Consider the following 19725-nt stretch of genomic DNA (forward strand, 5'->3'; position numbering starts at 1 on the left):
GAAGAGATTGCTTATGAGCTTGCCTTATCTCCCAGCCTAGCAGGAGTTCATCCGGTATTTCATGTTTTGATGCTCCGGAAGTATCACAGCGTTCCATCTCATGTGTTGGATTTCAGCTCAATCCAGTTGGACAAGGATCTATCCTAAGTTGAGGAGCCAGTGGCTATTTTGGACAAGCAGGTTCGGAAGTTGAGGTCAGAACATTGTATCAGTAAAGGTTCAGTAGCGGGGTCAGCTGGTCGAGGAGGAGACTTGGGAGACCAAGAAGGATATGCGCAGCCGTTATCCTTATCTTTTCACATCTTCAGGTATGTCTCTATATTCGTTCGAGGATGAATGATTATTTTAAGAGGGGGAAGATGTGACGACCCGGCCAGTCGTCTTGAGAGTTATAGCCCTGATCCCCTATTAACTGCTTCTCCCATATCTATTTCTGCTATTGTGACTTGCCAGAAGGTTTCATTTTGGTTTTTGGAAGTGTTTGGGACAATTAGTCCCTAAGTGCAGGTTTAAGCCTTAGGATGGGCACCGTAGTCGGAACTGTGTGACGACGACTCCGGAATGGAGTTCTGTCAATTCAGTTAACTCCGTTGGGTGATTTTGGGCTTAGGAGCCTGTCCGGATTGTGTTTTGGAGGTCCGTAGCTTATTTAGGCTTGAAATGGAGAAAGTCGATTTTTTGGAGATTTGGACCGGTAGTGGAAATTTTGATATCAGGGTCGGATTCTGATTCTGGAAGTTGGAGTACGTCTTTAGTGTTGAATATGACTTGTGTGCAAAATTTGAGGTCAATCAAACGTGGTTTGGTTGGTTTCGGCATCGGTTGTCGAATTTGGAAGTTTCAAGTTTCTTTAAGTTTGAATTGGTGGGTGATTCATGATTTTTGCGTTGTTTGATGTGATTTGAGGGCTCGACTAAGTTTGTATGGTATTTTAAGATTGGTTGGTATGCTTGGTTGACGTCCCGAGGGTCTCGGGTGTGTTTCGGATGCTCAACGGATGAATTTTGGACTTAGGAAAGTTGCTGAGTTCTGCTGGTTCTGATGTTTCGCACCTGCGGAGGGGAGACCGCAGGTGCGGACTCACACATGCGGAAAACCAGGCGCAGATGTGAAAGTTGGAGGCTTGACCAGGGGTTGCAGGTGCGAGGAAGTTGTGCATCTTCGATGCTCGTAGATGCGCCCAAGGATTCGCAGGTGCGGAGAAAGACCGCAGGAGCGGACAGTGCTCCGCAGGCAGGCACGCGCAGGTGCGGCCCCAATGTCGCAGATGTGGACCCATCCCCCTTAAGTCATATCCACACCTGCGAGGGATTTTTCGCAGGTGCAGCGTCGCAGGTGTGACATCGCATGTGCGATAGTAAGTCCGCAGGTGCAGAAATCGCTGGGCAAAAAAGGGGCAGAATCGAGGGTTGAGGTTCATATTCACAAATTTTAATTTTGAGCTCGGGAGAAGGTGATTTCTTGAGGGATTTTCAGAGAAAGGTTTGGGGTAACGATTCCTAACTTGTTTTTGGTTGTATTTCATTAATCTATCGTTGTTCTCTTCATTTAATTAAGGATTTTGAGTGAGAAAGTTGGGAAAATGGGGGAAACGTTTCCCAACCAAATTTCTGAGTTTTGAGTGAGATTTAGACATCGGATTTGGATAATTTTGGTTCGAGTGATCGCGTGAGTGAATGGGTGTTCATATTTGGTAACTTTTACTCGATTTTGAGACGTGGGCCCGGGGAGACTTTTTGGGGATTTTTTCTAATTTCTTGTCTTAGCTTTGATTTTGCCAGCTAGATTAGTTTCTTGTAGCTATATTTATGTTATGTAATTGGTTTTGGCTAGATTTGAGCCATTCGGAGTCGGATATTAGTAGAAAGAGCATTGTGACAGATTGATTTGAGCTTGGTTCGAGGTAAGTGGCTTGCCTAACCTTGTATGGGGGAAACTCCCCTTAGGATTTGGTACTGTTTGATATGTGAGCGTCATGTACGTGAAGTGACGAGTACGTACACGGGCTATTTGTTGTAAAACTCTATTTTTTTCACTAAGTCATAACTTGTTTTCTCCTTATTTGAAACACACTAGCATATGTAACTATCCTGTTCAGACTGGAATAGCATGCCTACTTGTTTAACTGCCTATTTGAACTCTGTGCAGCATGTTTAGTGAAATTTCCTGCTTTCCTTGACTTGAACTTAGTCTAAACTGTAGAATTTCCTGTTGTAATTGTTATTTCGGTTGATTGCGCTGCATATTTACTTTGGGACTACGGAACGGTATTTCGGGAGATCCCCCTGTACTGCATATTTATTTTGGGACTACGGAACGGTATTCTGGAGATCCCCCTATTTTGTATATTTATTTGGGACTATGGAACGGTATTCCGGGAGACCCCCTGCACATTTACGTTTGGGACTACGAGACGGTATCTCGGGAGATCCCCTGTTAATATCACTGTATTCTGAGTTGTTGCCTTTCATTTGATTCTATTCCTGCTAGATTTCCATATTTATTTTACTGCGATATTTCATTCTGCCTTACTTCATTATATTTTTACCATTAGGGCCCTGACCTGATCTCGTCACTACTCGACCGAGGTTAGGCTTGGCACTTACTGGGTACCGTTGTGGTGTACTCACGCCCTTTCCTGCATATGTTTTTCGTGTGCAGATCCAGGTCCATCTTACCAGCCTCATCACTAGTTGCAGTCGCTGCTGCTTATTGGAGACTTCAAGGTACATTTGCTCGCGCCCACAGATCCTCGGAGTCCCCCTATGTTCATTTTTCCTTCTTTCTGTAGAAATGATGTATAGAACAGTTAAGATTTCCTAGTAGCTTGTGACTTACGGTATTCCGGGTTTGGGGAAATTGTTTTGTACATTTTACAGTGGTGTTAATTGTATATGCCGAATGGCATTCAGTTGCTTATTAGATAATTGTTACAGTTAGTAGTTAATGTTTGTGTTTTTGTTTCATTTTCGCAAAGTTTTAGGCTTACCTAGTCGTAGAGACTAGGTGTTGTCACGATGATTCACGGAGGGGAAAATTGGGTCGTGACAGTTACATGCGGGGGTGATACATATATGAGGTGATGGGCATATATGCATGTGCCAGGGTTAATCATGCTCGGGGGTAAATTATACGATTTATTGTGCTTTGTAGAATTATGTGATACTCTGGTTTCATGTTTTCTTTGACTTCTAGATTTCTATGAATATGACATTAAATGCTAGAAACTATGATTTGGCTTAATATAATTTGATTAAAAATCTTACGGATTTTTGTGAAAATTACTAATGTGCTAAATTCGGTCGTTATTATATTTAATCCTAAATACGACTCTATGACTGTTATTATTGAGATTTTGAATTCTATACATGAGTTGAAGATCATTTTTTAAACTTGTTGAAATACTAGAATAATAAAGTACTTGAAGTTTATTGAATTGTTATTGGCTTGAAAGTCGTGATTGATGTTGAATTTGGAACATTCATTTAAACACTTTCCTTGATGTTATTTATACTTTCTACCTTGCTTGTTAATGATATACATGTGCTTGGTAAGGAAGAGTATAAAGCACGAAGGGTGATGTCGTACCATTTCATATACATTATCATGTGAGAAAGAGTGTAAAGCACGAAGGGTGATGTCGTGCCATTTCGTATATATTATCATGTGAGGAAAAGTATAAAGCATGAAGGGTGATGTCGTGCCATTCATATACATTATTATGCACGAAGGATAATACCGTGCCATTTCATTTACATTATCATGTGAGGATGAGAGTAAAAGAATGAAGGGTGATGTCGTGCCATTATTTTTATATTATCATATGTTCATGGCACGAAGGGTGTTTCCGTGCAGGCAAGAACAATAGACATACATTATATTGTGATATCTTTTCGTTGTGTATACATTTATGCCTTTATCTTGAGTTGTTATTGTGCACCTATATTTTCTCTGTGACTTGTAGTCGTTATTCTTTCTGTGTTCTGTACCCCAAGTGGTGTTGTGTTATCCATGCCTTCTATTTGTTTAACTTGCAAATATTATGATTTTCTTCTTGTTTGTTATATTTGCATCTAAGCCTTCGACCATGCTAATTAGTGAAATTCATTTTTTTTTCTTTCCTGATTACTGTCATAATTTCTATGCCCCTTTTTCCCAGCCTGTTTCCGTGGTCCATATGTACTGCTTTGTTCGTTATTGCTTCATGTGTGCCTCCCACTTTATTTCTTTCATTGTTATTGGCATTTCTCCCACCTAGTCGGTACCGTTATATGTCTGCTCGGTGAGAAAGAGATAAATGCACGAAGGGTGTTACCGTGCCAATTGATTTGATCTACATATATATATTGGGTGAGAATGAGACAAGTGCACGAAGGTATCACCGTACCATTCAATGTGATATCTTGAATATATTTCTCATACCAGAAAAATTATAAATTTGCTCTTGTGATTTCTCCTAGTAATCCTTTTCTGCCCCATATAGTTTTTTCATTATACGCTTATCTGTTATGTTCTATAATTGTTTCTATTTTTAGTATATTGCACAGGTTATAACAGTGAGTATCATTTTACTAAAACTCCGCGTCACTACTTCGACAAGGTTAGACAAAATACTTACTGAGTACATAGGGTCGGTTGTACTCATACTACACTTCTGCACCTTGTGTGCAGATTTTGGATGCTGACGTTGCGGTGTATGACGGGAGCTGGCATTGAAGATGTTTTCGCAATCCGGTCATAGCTGCCTCTTGTTCTTGGTAGCTTTAGAAGTATTAATCTGTTCATGTATATTTCAAACAGATGATGTATTTTATCTCATATCAGCTTTGCAAATTCTAAATCTTAGAAGATCATGATTTATACTACCAGTCATTGGGGAGTGTATTAGAGTTTGTTAAATATTAATTGAATCAGATTATTATTAGTTGGCTTACCTAGCGGGTGAGGTTAGGTGTCGTCACAGCTAGTTGGATTTTGGCTCGTGATAGCTACAGATATAGAAGAAAAAAAATAGATTGTCCACTACGAGATTTGAACAATAAATTCATAACTTGCTTCTTAATTAATATCTAATGTTTATATAATTTTTATCTGAGAGGTTTATATTTTAAGGTATGAATTTGCACATGATTCAAATAACCTACATCACAATTTGACGGGCAAAGTGCACAATTAGCCACTAATAAGAGATGTATTTATTTTTAAGCTACTTTTTAAAATGTCTTTAGTCTTTAGCCGCTGCTTTAATAAACTTTTACCCGCCCAGACGAAAATACCCCTTACTATAATAATGTATTTTTCCTAAACCTATGCTATTTTGCTCAGCTTATTTACGTGCAGAGAGTTGAGAGAAACCTTCGCTCCTTCGCTCAATTTATTTACGTGCAGAGAGTTGAGAGAAACCTTCGCTCAAACTTTGATCGTCCAAATTACAGAATGTTTTCTCCTCCTTTCTCCTCCTATTTCAAACGGTTTTGTGTGTTTGTGTGAATTACAATAACTTTAACCGTCACCATTAAATTACAGTAAGTTCTAAAATTTCAGATATCTCTATATGCTTTTATATGTTTGTGTGAATTTTTATTTGGTTGCTGGAGAATAAGATGCAAGGGATTTGATATTATTATTTTCCTTTTCTGGATTGCATTGTATTGATAAAGTTTCCTGTATTTACAACTTGCATTGATAAAGTTTAGGACATCGTGTCCTTAACTTCATCATTGTTGTGTAAATATTAAGGACAAAGTGTCCTGTATTTATAACTTGTATTGATAAAGTTTAGGACATCGTGTCCTTAACTTCATGACTGATGTGTAAATATTAAGGACACCGTGTCCTGTATTTGCAACTTGTATTGATAAAGTTTAGGACAAAGTGTCCTGTATTTGTAACTTATATTGATAAAGTTTAGGACATCGTGTCCTTAACTTCATGACTGATGTATAAATATTAAGGATAAAGTGTCTTGTATTTGCAATTTGTAATGATAAAATTTAGGACATAGTGTCCTGAATTTCTCCTTTTCTTGACTTGCAGGATGGATACAACATGTATTATAGTTGCTTTCAATGAAAGATGGACCAAAGACTATAAGTATCTGGATAATCAAACAAAGCTTGTTCTAGTACCTGAGGCAATTCGATTTGAAGATTTCGTCAACCAGGTCTTTGAAGTTATTGAATTGGATAGATACAAGTTTGAAGCAATGATATGGTTTGATATCAACCTGGGAACAAGCAAGGGAATGCTTGTATCCAAAGATTTAGATCTTCACACATGTATATAGTTACTAAAAAGTCATTCACTCCTCAAGGGCTGTCGTTTCATTGTTGATGTTTCGGAAAGAGTTTTTGGCTCTACAAGAACCTTTGAACATATAAACATAGAAACTCAACAAGACAATCAAGACAAATGTCAACTGATAATGAAAATAGATGTGGTTGAACCTGAACCAATAATTGAAGAGATGCTTCAAACATTTAATTCAATTCAAGTGGAAGGACAAAGCATTATAGAGATTGACAAACAACAAGCTTTGGGTATTCAAATCTTAGAGAGTGCACCAATAATTGAAGAAGTTGCTGAAAAATCATCTACTCAACTAACTAGACGAAGGTCAAAGTCGAAACAAAAAGAATCCACAAGTACAATATTGAGAGAAAATGCTTCGTTGGATGAAATAAAAGTGGGATCAATATTTGACAAAAAAAGAGTATAATTAACTATTTTTTGAATATAGCAATTAAAGGACATTTTGAATTCAAGGTTGTTAGATCAAGCTCAACAAGATATTCTTCTAAATGCAATGATGAAAAGTGTGGGTGGTATGTGTGTGCTTTCAGAATTAAAGATTCAACATTATTCAAGATAGTAAAGGTTGAGAAAAATCATTACTGCTCAGTTAACACTATGAAAGCTGATCAAAGGCATGCAACTTCAAAGTTGATTAGTGGTTACATTATTGACAATCTTCGAGACCCAAGGTTTGAAGTTACACCAGCCTTTGTCATGGCCGAAATGCAAAAATTGCATGGACTAGACATTGGGTATCACAAGGCGGCGTGCTATTCAACGTGCTTCAGCTTTAATAAGAGGAACTCCTGAAGAGAATTATGAATTATTGTCTTCTTACTTGTATATGATGAAAAGTAAAATCTGGGAACATACACTAACATAAAGACAGACGACAACAACAGGTAAACAATCAAAAAGAGTTTATTAGTCTGTTTTAAATTGTAGGACATCCCGTCCTTAACTTTGATGTATGCAATGTAAATGTTAAGGACATGGTGTCCTTAACTTTGATGTCTGCAATGTAAATGTTAAGGATATGGTGTCCTTAACTTTGATGTGTGCAGTGTAAATGTTAAGGGCATGGTGTCCTTAACTTTGATGTGTGCAGTATAAATATTACGGACATGGTATCCTTAACTTTGATGTGTGCAGTGTAAATATTAAGGATATGGTATTCTTAACTTTGATGTGTGCAGTGTAAATATTAAGGACATGGTGTCCTTAACTTTGATGTGTGCAGAGTAAATGTTTAGGGCATGTTGTCCTTAACTTTGATGTGTGCAGTCCTAAATTTTTATAATTGAATTTTGGTTTATTTTTTCAGGTTTCTTTATATGTTTTATGCATATGGATCATTAATAGCTGGTTGAAATCATTGTAGACCGGTAATTGTTGTTGATGCAACTTTTTTGAATTCAAAATATCGTGATGTTTTAATAACTTCAGTTACAAAGGATGCAAATAATCAAATATTCCCACTAGCCTTTAGCATTGAAGAATCTGAAAATAACAACTCCTATGAGTGGTACTTTAGTGAGCTTCACAATGCAATTGGGAGCCGTGATAATTTAATTTTTTTTATCGGATAGGCATCAATCTATTGCACATGGCATCGCAAAAGTATATCCTGAAAGCCACCATGGGATTTGTATCTATCATTTGGAGCAGAACCTAAAGCGAAGAAAAGTGAAAAGTGAGATCATAAAATGTTTTGAAAGTGCTGCAAGAGTATACAGGCGCAAAGAATTTGATCTCTACATGTCAGAGATAGAAAAAGTTGATAAAAAAACTTTTGACTACTTGATGGAAGAACCACCGAAAAGGTGGGCACGTTCTTGTTGTCCACGACAAAGATATGACATGCTCACAACAAACATAGTTGAGTCAATGAATTTTGTGATATTATAAGTAAGGGAGTTGCCTATTTTGATAATGATGGATTTTATCCAAGTGAAGCTACAACGTTGGTTTTATGAAAAATGAAATGAAGCGAAAGGAACTTTTTTTGATGTTTTATGTTGGGTAGAAGAGGGATTGAAGAAAAAGATAGATTTAGCTTTTACTTTAAATGTAAGTATTATGTTCTTAGTTTAGCTTATTATTTTAATGATAATTTAACATAATGTACTAACTTATAGTTTTTCAACTTTGAAGGTCTTCCATGTTGATTCATGACGTTCTAGAGTTGAGGAAGAAGAAATACTTTCTTGGTGGACTTAAACAAAAGAACATGTGATTGTTTTCAGTTTCAATTTGATGAATTACCATGTATACATGTAATTGCAGTTATCGAGAAGAGAAACATCAAGAAGTCCAATTTCTATTCAGACTGGTACTTAAAGGAATCTTGGCTTAAAACATATGAAAGACAAATACATCTTGTAGGACATACGGATTCTTGGATTGTACCAGAGAGTGTTAAGTCACAAATTATTAAACCTCCATATTTCAAGGTCTCGCCAGGTAGAAGGCAGAAGGAAAGGCATATTCCAGCTACCGAATCATCAAAAATAACGTTCAAATATGGACGTTGCAGAAGAATTGGTCATAATAGAAAATCTTGTATATATTCTCCGGCAGTCCACCCATTTTCAAGGAAGCATAGAGAATTATAAATATATCCACTTATGTTTATGTAGTCTTTTATATTTTTGCTATAAATTGGATTCATTTAGATTGTTTTTATTTGAGCAAGTAAGCTTTAGCAGATGGGAGTTTATCAAACTCTTTATTTTTTTTCTTTTGTTGGGAGTTTAAGTTTCCTTTGTCGGACCAATTATTGTTTATGTGATTATACTCTTGCCGTAAGTAAACAAGAAAGTCCTTTTCTTTGTAAAACTTGATGCCTACAGCTTGCTACATCTTATTTTGAAAATAAGATTGGTACAAGTAAACTTGAGGACATAATTTTTCGAAACATCCTGAAAGTTTGAAGTGTGAATCTAATATTAAGTACATAAATTTCTAAAATGTCCTTAACTTCTGGAAATGTCAGTTTAGTGTCTAGATTTCCAGAAGTTCAGGACATTTCAGAAAAATATGTCCTGAATATCATTTTTATCCTTCAACAAATCAGGACATTTATGAACATTATGTCCTGAAGTTCTACAACAATCAATGTGTGTTGCTTTGTCTATTCCATCTTGGAAATGTAACTACCCTGCACTACCAACGAAATTCTGGACGAAATCTGAAAAACATCTGGACAATTTAATCAAACAATGGCAGTTTGAAACTGTATAAAAATGGACAGATTGGTAGTAAACAAAAATAACCAAATTGGACTAATTAAATTGTCAATTATCAAGATGCAGATTTCATTAAAACTTGGCAGAACTTCTGAAAAAAATACTAGACAAAACTGCAATTGTGCACAACTGATCTGTCGAGGCAAGTGCAGTTGTTAAACTCTTCAATTCAATCCACAAGTGCTATCTTAATATCCTCCCAAAAAACTAGAAATCAATAACTACTTTGGAACCCTGCTAACAACCTGAAATTTCTGCTCAAATTCTCTTCAGAAAGACAGCTAAACAAAGCAGAATTACTACTTAAAAGTGCAGAATTCCTCCCAAATACTACAAGTTGAGCTCAAAAAAACTCACAAGGTTCAACTCAAAAATCAGAAACCAGTTATCAAAAATATTGATCACAAGATAAGCAGAAATTTACCTAGACAGTAGCTACTCAAATGGGCACATTGACCAGTTTCAATAATTAAAAATTCAAAAAGCTCACATTGACCAGCAGCAATATATACAAACTATTATTTGTCAAAGTTGCGACCAATAAATTTTGTTATGCAAACAAAATAAAGTGGCTTATGAACAATTTATAGGTAGTTTGAGAAATATATACTACTAGTAATTCCACTATATCTGACTTACTATACTACTATACTACAGCTCCTTCGGGCAAGAAGTTTCATTTTCACTATCATAGTCATCACCGACTTTTTCTGGTGGTGTTTTATAACCAGAATTTTTTTTTCACTCTCCATGTGCCCAAAGATTTGCTGTAAGTTCTTTTCTAAAGTTTGATATGTCCTCAGAATGGAATTTCTCCACATCATTTCCTATCATCAACAACCCGACATACTTGATTAGGAATGCACCACAATCAGTCCTAAAAATATTTTAAGATAGGGAGTCAATCAAATAATATCTTTAATAAATAAATCTAAAAAATATATTAATTATATAGCAAATGACAACACTTACGATCAAGTTTGCTTCGGTGATCTTTGCCACTGAATATCAAATTTATTGAATGCATTTTCAAAAAACTTATAATTTTTCTCAAACTGTGAGAACTTTAGCAAGCGGGGGATCATGCACGCATACATTTCAATGTGTTTCAATCCATCCTTATATGGTTCACTATATATGGAATCGTACACATTAATATTTTTCTCATTCAAGTCCAATACCCCCAAAAGAAAATGCGTCACATCATTATTATCTTCTGAAGGTAGCCGACATGGAAAAAAGATTTTATCAACCTCTATCCAAGAAATTCCACATCTCTGATTTTCACCCCACATATGGTGTGAGAAATAATTGATTATCACCACACCAAAACTCATTTGAAGCATCTTCATTGAATTCCGTATACACAAGTAGCATATAGTTATGTAAAATTATATCTGTAGTTGTGCAACGAAATGGATGGGTGTAAGGGTGGTAGCATTCCTTCTTTCTCAAAAAATACAAGGCAATGTCAATATGCTTCATAAAAAGGCAAAAAAGAAGAAGAAAAAATCCATCAGTCATAAATAATTAAAAAATAATAAATTAAGAAGAAAGAACTGAAATGCCTTGTAAACTATCAAACCTTATCATCAAGTACATAACTACTATCTAAAAGCTCAAGGAAGAACATTTTGCTACTGATTTTTTGATTGTACAATTTATATGGATTCTTTCTCACACCATTATCCTCAGCATAAATATAAGTTTGTTCCTTGAAAATTTGAAATAATATCAAAGTTAGAAATCATATAAGTTAGTCCTCAATTATACAGTACCGAGTGATTGAGCATTTAAGAGCGTGAGCACATGAGGTTGTCAGCATGGTGCATCACATACAACATGAGCATTGGCATGGTAGAAGTAGGGGAGTTATATTCTTCATATCATTCAGATTTGACCCCTTTTACTGTTTTAAGATATCTACCGAACTTCAAAGCATATCTACATTTCTACACTGTTATTTTCTGTATTGAACTATGCCAGTTGAGTTTGTAACTACTTTCAGTCCACAGTTTTGGATTGTTACTTACTATGTTGGTTGTACTCACACTACACCTTGCACCTCATTTGCAGATCCAGGTACGTCGGGTTATGGCGGCCGTTGAGTGAGGAGTCGAGATCTCAGAGACTATCGAGGTAGTTGCATGGCGTTCGCAAGCCTTGACTCTCCTTTATTTTCTTTATCTATATTTCAGTTCTTATTTCCTCAGACATTGTAGTAGACTGTATCCTTGTATAGATGCTCATGTACTCAGTGATACCCCGATTTTTGGGAGCGATTTATTTTGCGTTGTGGTTTTATTTCGGTTTTTAAATGGTTTCTCAAATATTAACTGCTTCCATTTTATTTTCAAAGTTTCTACTTGGTGATCTGGTTGAGTAGTTGGCTTGCCTAGTTCCACGATAGGCGCCATCACGACGGTTGGTTTTGGGGTCGTGACAAGTTGGTATCAGAGCCTAGGTTACATAGGTCTCGAGTCATGAGCAGGTTTAGTAGAGTCTTGCGGATCAGTACGGAGACATCTGTATTTATCTTTGAGAGGCTATCGAACCCTTAGGAAATTTTACATTCTTGTATTCTTGTCGTGCGGATTGTTGGTTCTGCTAACTAAACTTCTGTTATTCTATTCTCTCATAGATCGTGAGGACACGTACTACTGGGCAGGATGGACAGCCACCGGTACCACCAGCTAAGGCAGCACCTGCAGACCCACCAGTCGCTCCAGCTCAGGAGCAGGTACCCGATATAATTAAGCCAGTAGGGCCAGCTCAGGCACCAGCTGTGCCCATTGTGATTCCAAACCTTCAGGAGGCTTTGACCCAGATATTGACAGTTTGCAGTGGCCTTGCTCAGGTGGTTTCGGCTCAGGCCACACCTGCCACTTCTCAGGCCGGTGGAGGTACTCATACCCCTGTTGCCCGTACTCCAGATCAGGTAGTGCAGGGACTTCAGATATCGGAGGCATTACCAGCCCAGCTGGCTGCAGCTGCTCAGGCCCCGGTAGTCCCCGTTATGGCAGACGATGAGAAGAGGAGGCTTGAGAGGTTTGGGAGGCTTCGACCTCCATCATTTAGTGGTGTTGAGTCAAAGGATGCTCAGGGCTTTCTAGATAGGTACCAGCGGATGCTTCGGACAACGGGTATTCTGGAGACTAGTGGGGTCTCGTTCACTAATTTTTAGTTTTCTAGGGCTGCCTTCAGGTGGTGGGAGGCTTATGAGAGGTGCAGGCCGGTCGGTGCAGCACCACTTACATGGCCGGAGTTCTCCGTTCTCTTCTTTGAGAAGTTTGTGCTGCAGTCTCGCAGAGAGGAGCTGCATAGACAATTTGAGCGCTTCGTTAGGATGGCATGTCTGTGATGTAGTACGAGATGAGGTTTTCTGAGTTGGATCATCACGCAGTTTGGCTAGTTCCCACTGATAGGGAGAGGATTTGGAGGTTCATCTATGGCCTCACATATCAGTTGCGGTTGCTTATGACTAAGGAGAGGGTATCTGGTGCTTTTTTTATGAGGTTGTCGACATTGCCCGGCAGATAGAGATGGTCCGTAGCCAGGACCGTGGAGAGAGGGAGGCCAAGAGGCCTCGTGGACTAGGTGATTTCAGCAGTGTTCCTTCAGGGGGTCAGGTTTACCGCGGCAGGGGTCGTCCTTACAGGCACGCTCAGACGGGTCGTCCAGTTCATCGTGGTGCATCATCCATCCATGGTTTATATAGTTATCATCAGGTCTAGTCATCTCTTAGTGCCCTACCAGCTCAGAGTTCATCCCATGCACCTTCAGTTCAGGTCTCATCAGCACCAGGCTCGGGGGTCCCTACCGCCATTTGCAGGGAGGGGTTGTTTCGAGTGTGGAGATATGGGTCACATCAAGAGGTATTGTCCCCGCCTTATTGGAGGTCTAGCTCAGCAGAGGAGTCAGCGTACGACTCCAGCTCCAGTTACTTCACCACTTCACCACTTGTGCCGGTCAAGCCCGATTCTATGCTATTCCTTCCAGACTAGATGTTGTTGCTTCAGACGCAGTGATCACACGTATTGTCTAAGTTTGCCACAGGGAGGCCTCTGTACTATTTGACCCTGGTTCCACTTATTAATATGTATCATCGTATTTCTCTCATTATTTAGATATGCCACGTGAGTCCTTAGTTTCATCTGTTCAAGTCTCTAAGTCGATGGGCGATACTATCATTGTGGACCGTGTATATCGATCGTGTGTAGTGACCATTGGGAGTCTGGATACTAGAGTTAATCTCTTATTGCTTAGCATGGTTGATTTTGACGTGATCCTGGGTATGGATTGGTTGTCTCTATGTTATGTTGTTCTAGATTGTCACGTTAAGACTGTGACATTGGCGATGCCGGTATTGCCAAGGATTGAGTGGAGAGGCTCTCTAGACTATGTTCCCAGTAGGGTGATTTCGTATTTGAAGGCCCCGCGGATGGTTGGGAAGAGTTGTTTATCTTATTTGGCCTTTGTGAGGGATGTTAGTGTTGATGCTCCTACGATTGATTTTTTCCGGTGGTGCGGGAATTTCCGGATGTGTTTCCTGCAGACTTGTCGGGCATGCCGTCTGAAAGGGATGTTGACTTAGGTATTGACTTGGTGCCGGGCACTCAGCCCATTTCTATTCCACCATATCGCATGGCACCAGCTGAATTGAAGGAATTAAAGGAGCAGCTTCAGGAACTCCTTGATAAAGGGTTTATTAGGCCTAGTGTGTCACCTTGGGGTGCACCGGTGTTGTTTATGAAGAAGAAGGATGTTACTATGAAAATTTGCATTGATTATAGGCAGTTGAACAAAGTTACAATCAAGAACAAGTATCATTTGCTGGGTATTGATGATCTGTTTGACCAGCTTCATGGAGTGAGGGTGTTCTCCAAGATTGATTTAAGGTCTGGGTATCACCAGTTGAAGATTCGAGACTCGGATATTCTGAAGACAGCCTTTAGGACCCGTTATGGTCATTATGAGTTCCTTGTGATATCTTTTGGGTTAACCAATGCCCCACCAGCGTTCATGCATCTGATGAACAGTGTGTTTCAGCCTTGTGTTGACTCATTTGTTATAGTGTTCATTGATGACATCCCAGTGTACTCTCGTAGCCAGGAGGAGCATGCCCAGCATTTGAGGATTGTGTTGCAATGGTTGAGGGAGGAGAAGCTTTATGCCAAGTTCTCCAAGTGTGAGTTTTGGCTCAATTCAGTGGCATTCTTGGGGCACGTGGTGTCCAGTGAAGGTATTCAGGTGGATTCGAAGAAGATAGAGGCGGTTTAGAGTTGGCCCAGACTGTCCTTAGCTATGGAGATTCAAAATTTTCTCGGCTTGGCTGGTTATTATCGTCGCTTTGATGAGGGTTTCTCGTCTATTGCATCGCCCTTGACCAAACTGACCCAAAAGGGTGCTCCTTTCAGGTGATCGGATGAGTGTGAGGAGTGTTTTTAGAAGCTCAAAACTACCTTGACCACAGCTCCAGTTCTAGTTTTTCCTTCATCTTTAGGCTCTTATACAGTGTATTGTAATGCTTCTCGGATCGGCATTGGGTGTGTGTTGATGCAGGAGGGTAGAGTGATTGCTTATGCTTCGCGCCAGTGAAGCCTCATGAGAAGAACTACCATGTTCATGATTTGGAGTTAGCTGCCATCATTCATGCATTGAAGATTTGGAGGCATTATCTCTACGGTGTGTCTTGTGAGGTGTTTATGGATCATCGGAGTCTCCAGCACATGTTCAAACAAAAAGATCTAAATTTGAGGCAGCGGAGATGGTTGGAGCTGCTAAAAGACTACGATATCACCATTCTGTATCATCCCATGAAGGCCAATGTGGTGGACAATGCCTTGAGTAGAAAGGCGGTGAGTATGGGTAGTCTTGCTTTCATTCCCATTGGGGAGAGACCTCTTGCAGTTGATGTTCAGGCCTTGGCCAACCAGTTCGTGAGATTGGATATTTCGGAGCCTAGTCGGGTTCTAGCTTGTATGGTTTCCTGGTCTTCCTTATATGATTGCATCAGAGAGCGCCAATATGATGATCCTCATTTGCTTGTCCTTAAGGACACGGTTTAGCACGGTGATGCCAGAGATGTGACTATTGGGGATGACGGGGTATTGAGGATGCAAGGTCGAATTTGTGTGCCCGATATGGATGGATTAAGTGAGTTAATTCTTGAGGAGGCCCACAGTTCGCGGTATTCCATTCATCCAAGTGCCGCAAAGATGTATAAGGACTTGAGGCAGCATTATTGGTGGAGGAGAATGAAGAAGGATGTAGTGGGGTTTATAGCTCGATGCCTTAACTGTCAGCAGGTGAAGTATGAGCATCAGAGACCGGGTAGATTGCTTCAGAGGGTAGATATTCTAGAGTGGAAGTGGGAGCGGATCACCATGGATTTTGTAGTTGGACTCCCACGGACTTTGAGGAAGTTCGATGCTATTTGGGTGATTGTGGATCGGCTGACTAAGTTTGCGTACTTCATTCCAATTGGTACTACCAATTCTTCAGAGCGGTTGGCTGAGATTTACATCCGGGAGATTGTTCGCCTTCACGGTGTACCAGTTTCTATCATTTCAGATAGAGGCATGCAGTTTACATCGTAGTTTTAGAGAGTTGTGTAGCGAGAGTTGGGCACTCAGGTTGAGTTGAGCATATCATTTCACCCTCATACGGACGGACAGTCCGAGTGCACTATTCATATATTGGAGGACATGCTACGCACTTATGTCATTGGTTTTGGGGGTTCTTGGGATCAATTTCTGTCACTCGCGGAGTTTGCCTACAACAACAACTACCATTCGAGTATTCAAATGGCTCTGTATGAGGCTTTGTATGGGAGATGGTGTAGATCTCCGGTGGGTTGGTTTAAGCCGGGAGAGGCTAGACTACTGGGTACTGACTTGGTTTAGGATGCCTTGGATAAGGTTAAATTGATTCAGGAGAGGCTTCGCACGGCGCAGTCCAGATAGAAGAGCTATGCCGATAGGAATGTCCGTGATGTATCTTACATGGTGGGGGAGAAGGTTTTGCTAAAGGTTTCACCCATGAATAGTGTTATGAGGTTCGGGAAGAAGGGCAAGTTGAGCCCTCGGTTCATTGGGCCTTTTGATGTACTTCGGAGGATTGGGAAGGTGGCTTACAAGCTTGCCTTGCCACCTAGCTTGTCGAGTCTACATCCAGTATTTCATGTTTCTATGCTACGGAAGTATATCGGCGATCCGTCTCATGTTTTGGATTTCAGCACGGTTCAGTTGGATGGCGATTTGACTTATGATGTGGAGTCGGTGGCCATTTTGGATTGGCAGGTTCTGAAGTTGATGTGAAAGGATATAGCTTCAGTGAAGGTGTAGTGGAGAGGTCAGCCCGTAGAGAAGGCTACTTGGGAGACCGAGCGGGAGATGCGGAGCAGATATCCACACCTATTTGAGACTCTGGTATGTTTCTAGACCCGTTCGACGATGAACGTTTGTTTAAGAGGGGGAGGATGTAACGACCCGGCCGGTCATTTTGAGAGTTGTAGCCATGTTCCCCCATTTACTGCTCCATTTGTGCTTCATAGTTGTTATATGACTTATCGGGTTAGTTGGTTCATGTACGGAGAGAATTCAGGGTGAATTGAGATACTTAGTCTCTTAATTGAAAGCTTAAGTTAGAAAAGTTGACAGGATGTTGACTTCTATGTAAAGGACCTCGAATTTGAAATTTGATAGTTTAGTTAGCCTCGTTAGGTGATTCTGGACTTAGAAGCGTGTACGGATTGTGATTTGGAGGTCGGGAGTAGAATTAGGCTTGAAATGGCGAAAGTTGGAATTTTGAAAAGTTCGACCGATAGTGGACTTTTTGATATCGGGTTCGAATTCCGATTCCGGAAGTTGCAGTAGGTTCGTGGGGTCATTTGTGACTTGTGTGCAAAATTTGAGGCCAATCGGACGTGATTTGATAGGTTTCGGCATCGTTTGTAGAATTTGGAAATTTTGAAGTTAATTAGGCTCGAATCTATGTGTAATTCGTATTTTTGATGTTGTTTGAGATGGTTTGAGAATTCGACTAAGTTCGTATTGGGATATAAGACTTGTTGGTATGTTTGGTTGAGGTCCTGGAGGCCTCGAGTTGATTTCGGGTGATTAACGGGTCAAGATTTGAAGTTGTAAGGCTGCTGAAGTTTGGACTCAGCTGGTGTAATTGCACCTGTGGAAGTCTCATCGTAGGTGCATGCCCGCAGAAGCGGGAGGAAATCCGCAGAAGCGGTTAGGGAGTGAAGCAGCAGAAGGTCGCAGGTGCGATGGTGTTCCCCCATCTGCATGACTGCAGATGCGGCGGAAGGGCTGCAGAAGCAGATTTGGCCTTGAAGCTTGACTCCGCAGAAACGGAGGTTTGTCTCGCAGAAGCGAGTGCACTGGTGCAGAAAAATGGGGTGCAGGTGCGGAGTTTGGCACAGAAGCAGACTATGGGGACGCGCCTGCGAGACCGCAGAAGCTGCCAAGTTACCAAAGGTGCGGAAGGCCTGGGCAGAGTCTATAAATGCGAGACTTTGAAGTTGTAAGGCTGCTGAAGTTTGGACTCAGCTAGTGTAATCGCACCTGCGGAAGTCTTATCGCAGGTGCATGCCCGCAGAAGCGGGAGGTAATCCGTAGAAGTGGTTAGGGAGTGAAGCAGCAGAAGGTCGCAGGTGTGATGGTGTTCCCGCATCTGCGCGACCGCAGATGCGGCGGAAGGGCTGCAGAAGCGGATTTGGCCTTGAAGCTTGACTCCACAGAAGCGGAGGTTTGTCTCACAGAAGCGAGTGCACTGGTGCAGAAAAATGGGGTGCAGGTGTGGAGTTTGGCACAGAAGCAGACTATGGGGACGCGCCTACAAGACTGCAGAAGCGGCCAAGTTGTTGCAGGTGCGGAAGGCCTAGGCAGAGTCTATAAATGCGAGACTTCGTGATTTTGGCTTCATTTCATCATTTTGAGCTCGGATTTTGGCGCTTTTGAGAGGGCTTTTCAAGTGGAATTCTTGAGGTAAGATCCTTGTTTCCATTTTGCTTCAATAATTATATTTCCCCACTGATGTTTCCACCTAGATGGTGTGTTTTTGAGGTGTAATTTGGGGGTTTGAGGCTAGGGATTTAGAGGGTGAACTTTGGGGATTTGGATGACCATTTGGTGTCGGATCTCGATCGTGGCTTCGATAGTGGCTTCGATCAGAGGCTCGAGCCTAAACCTTGGTCATGGCCTCGATCATGGCATCGAGGTTGGGCCTTCGATCAGGGCATCGGGGTTGGGCCTTCGATCAGGGCATCGAGCATGTGCCTTCGATCGTGGCTTCGATCTCAAGCTCGAGCCTGAGCCTTGTTAACCCTGGGCTCGATACCTGGGCTCGATATCTGGGTTCGATCACAGCCCAGAATATCCAACAAAAGAGGAAAAATTGCAGCAGCTTTTAAGTCCAACTTTTGATTCGTTAACCATCCGAAACTCACCCGAGGCCCTCGGGACCTCAAACAAATATACTAACAAGTCCTAAAATATCATACGAACTTATCTGAAACCTCAAATCACCTAAAACGACGCTAAAGCCACGAATTACGCTCCAATTCAAGCTTAATGAAACTTAGAATTTCCAACTTCTACATTCGATGTTGAAAACTATCAAATCAACTCCGATTGATCTCAAATTTTGCACACAAGTCATAAATGACATAACGGATCTATAAAAATTTTCGGAACTGGATTCCGACTCCGATATCAAAAAGTCAACTCCCCGGTCAAACTTCCAAACTTAAATTCTTGTTTTTAGCCATTTCAAACCTAATTTCACTACGGACTTCCAAATAAAATTTCGATCACGCTCCTAAGTCCAAAATCACCATACGGAGCTGTTGGAATCATCAAAATTCTATTCCGGGATCGTTTGCACATAATTCGACATCCGATCACTATTTGAACTTAAACTTTTAATTTTTCATCAAAATTCCATATCTCGGGTTAGGGACCTCAGAATTTGATTCCGGGCATACGCCCAAGTCCCAAATCACGATACAGACCTACCGAAACTGTCAAAATACTGATCCGAGTCTGTTTGCTTAAAATGTTGACCAAAGTCAACTCAGTTGAGTTTTAAAGCTCTAATTTCGAGGTCTTACAACACATAATTAATTATTAAATTTAAAGATGACATTTTGGGTCATCACATTTAGATAGCG

Source organism: Nicotiana tabacum, chromosome 10 (genome assembly GCF_000715075.1).
Source record: "Nicotiana tabacum cultivar K326 chromosome 10, ASM71507v2, whole genome shotgun sequence".
Taxonomy (NCBI): domain Eukaryota; kingdom Viridiplantae; phylum Streptophyta; class Magnoliopsida; order Solanales; family Solanaceae; genus Nicotiana; species Nicotiana tabacum.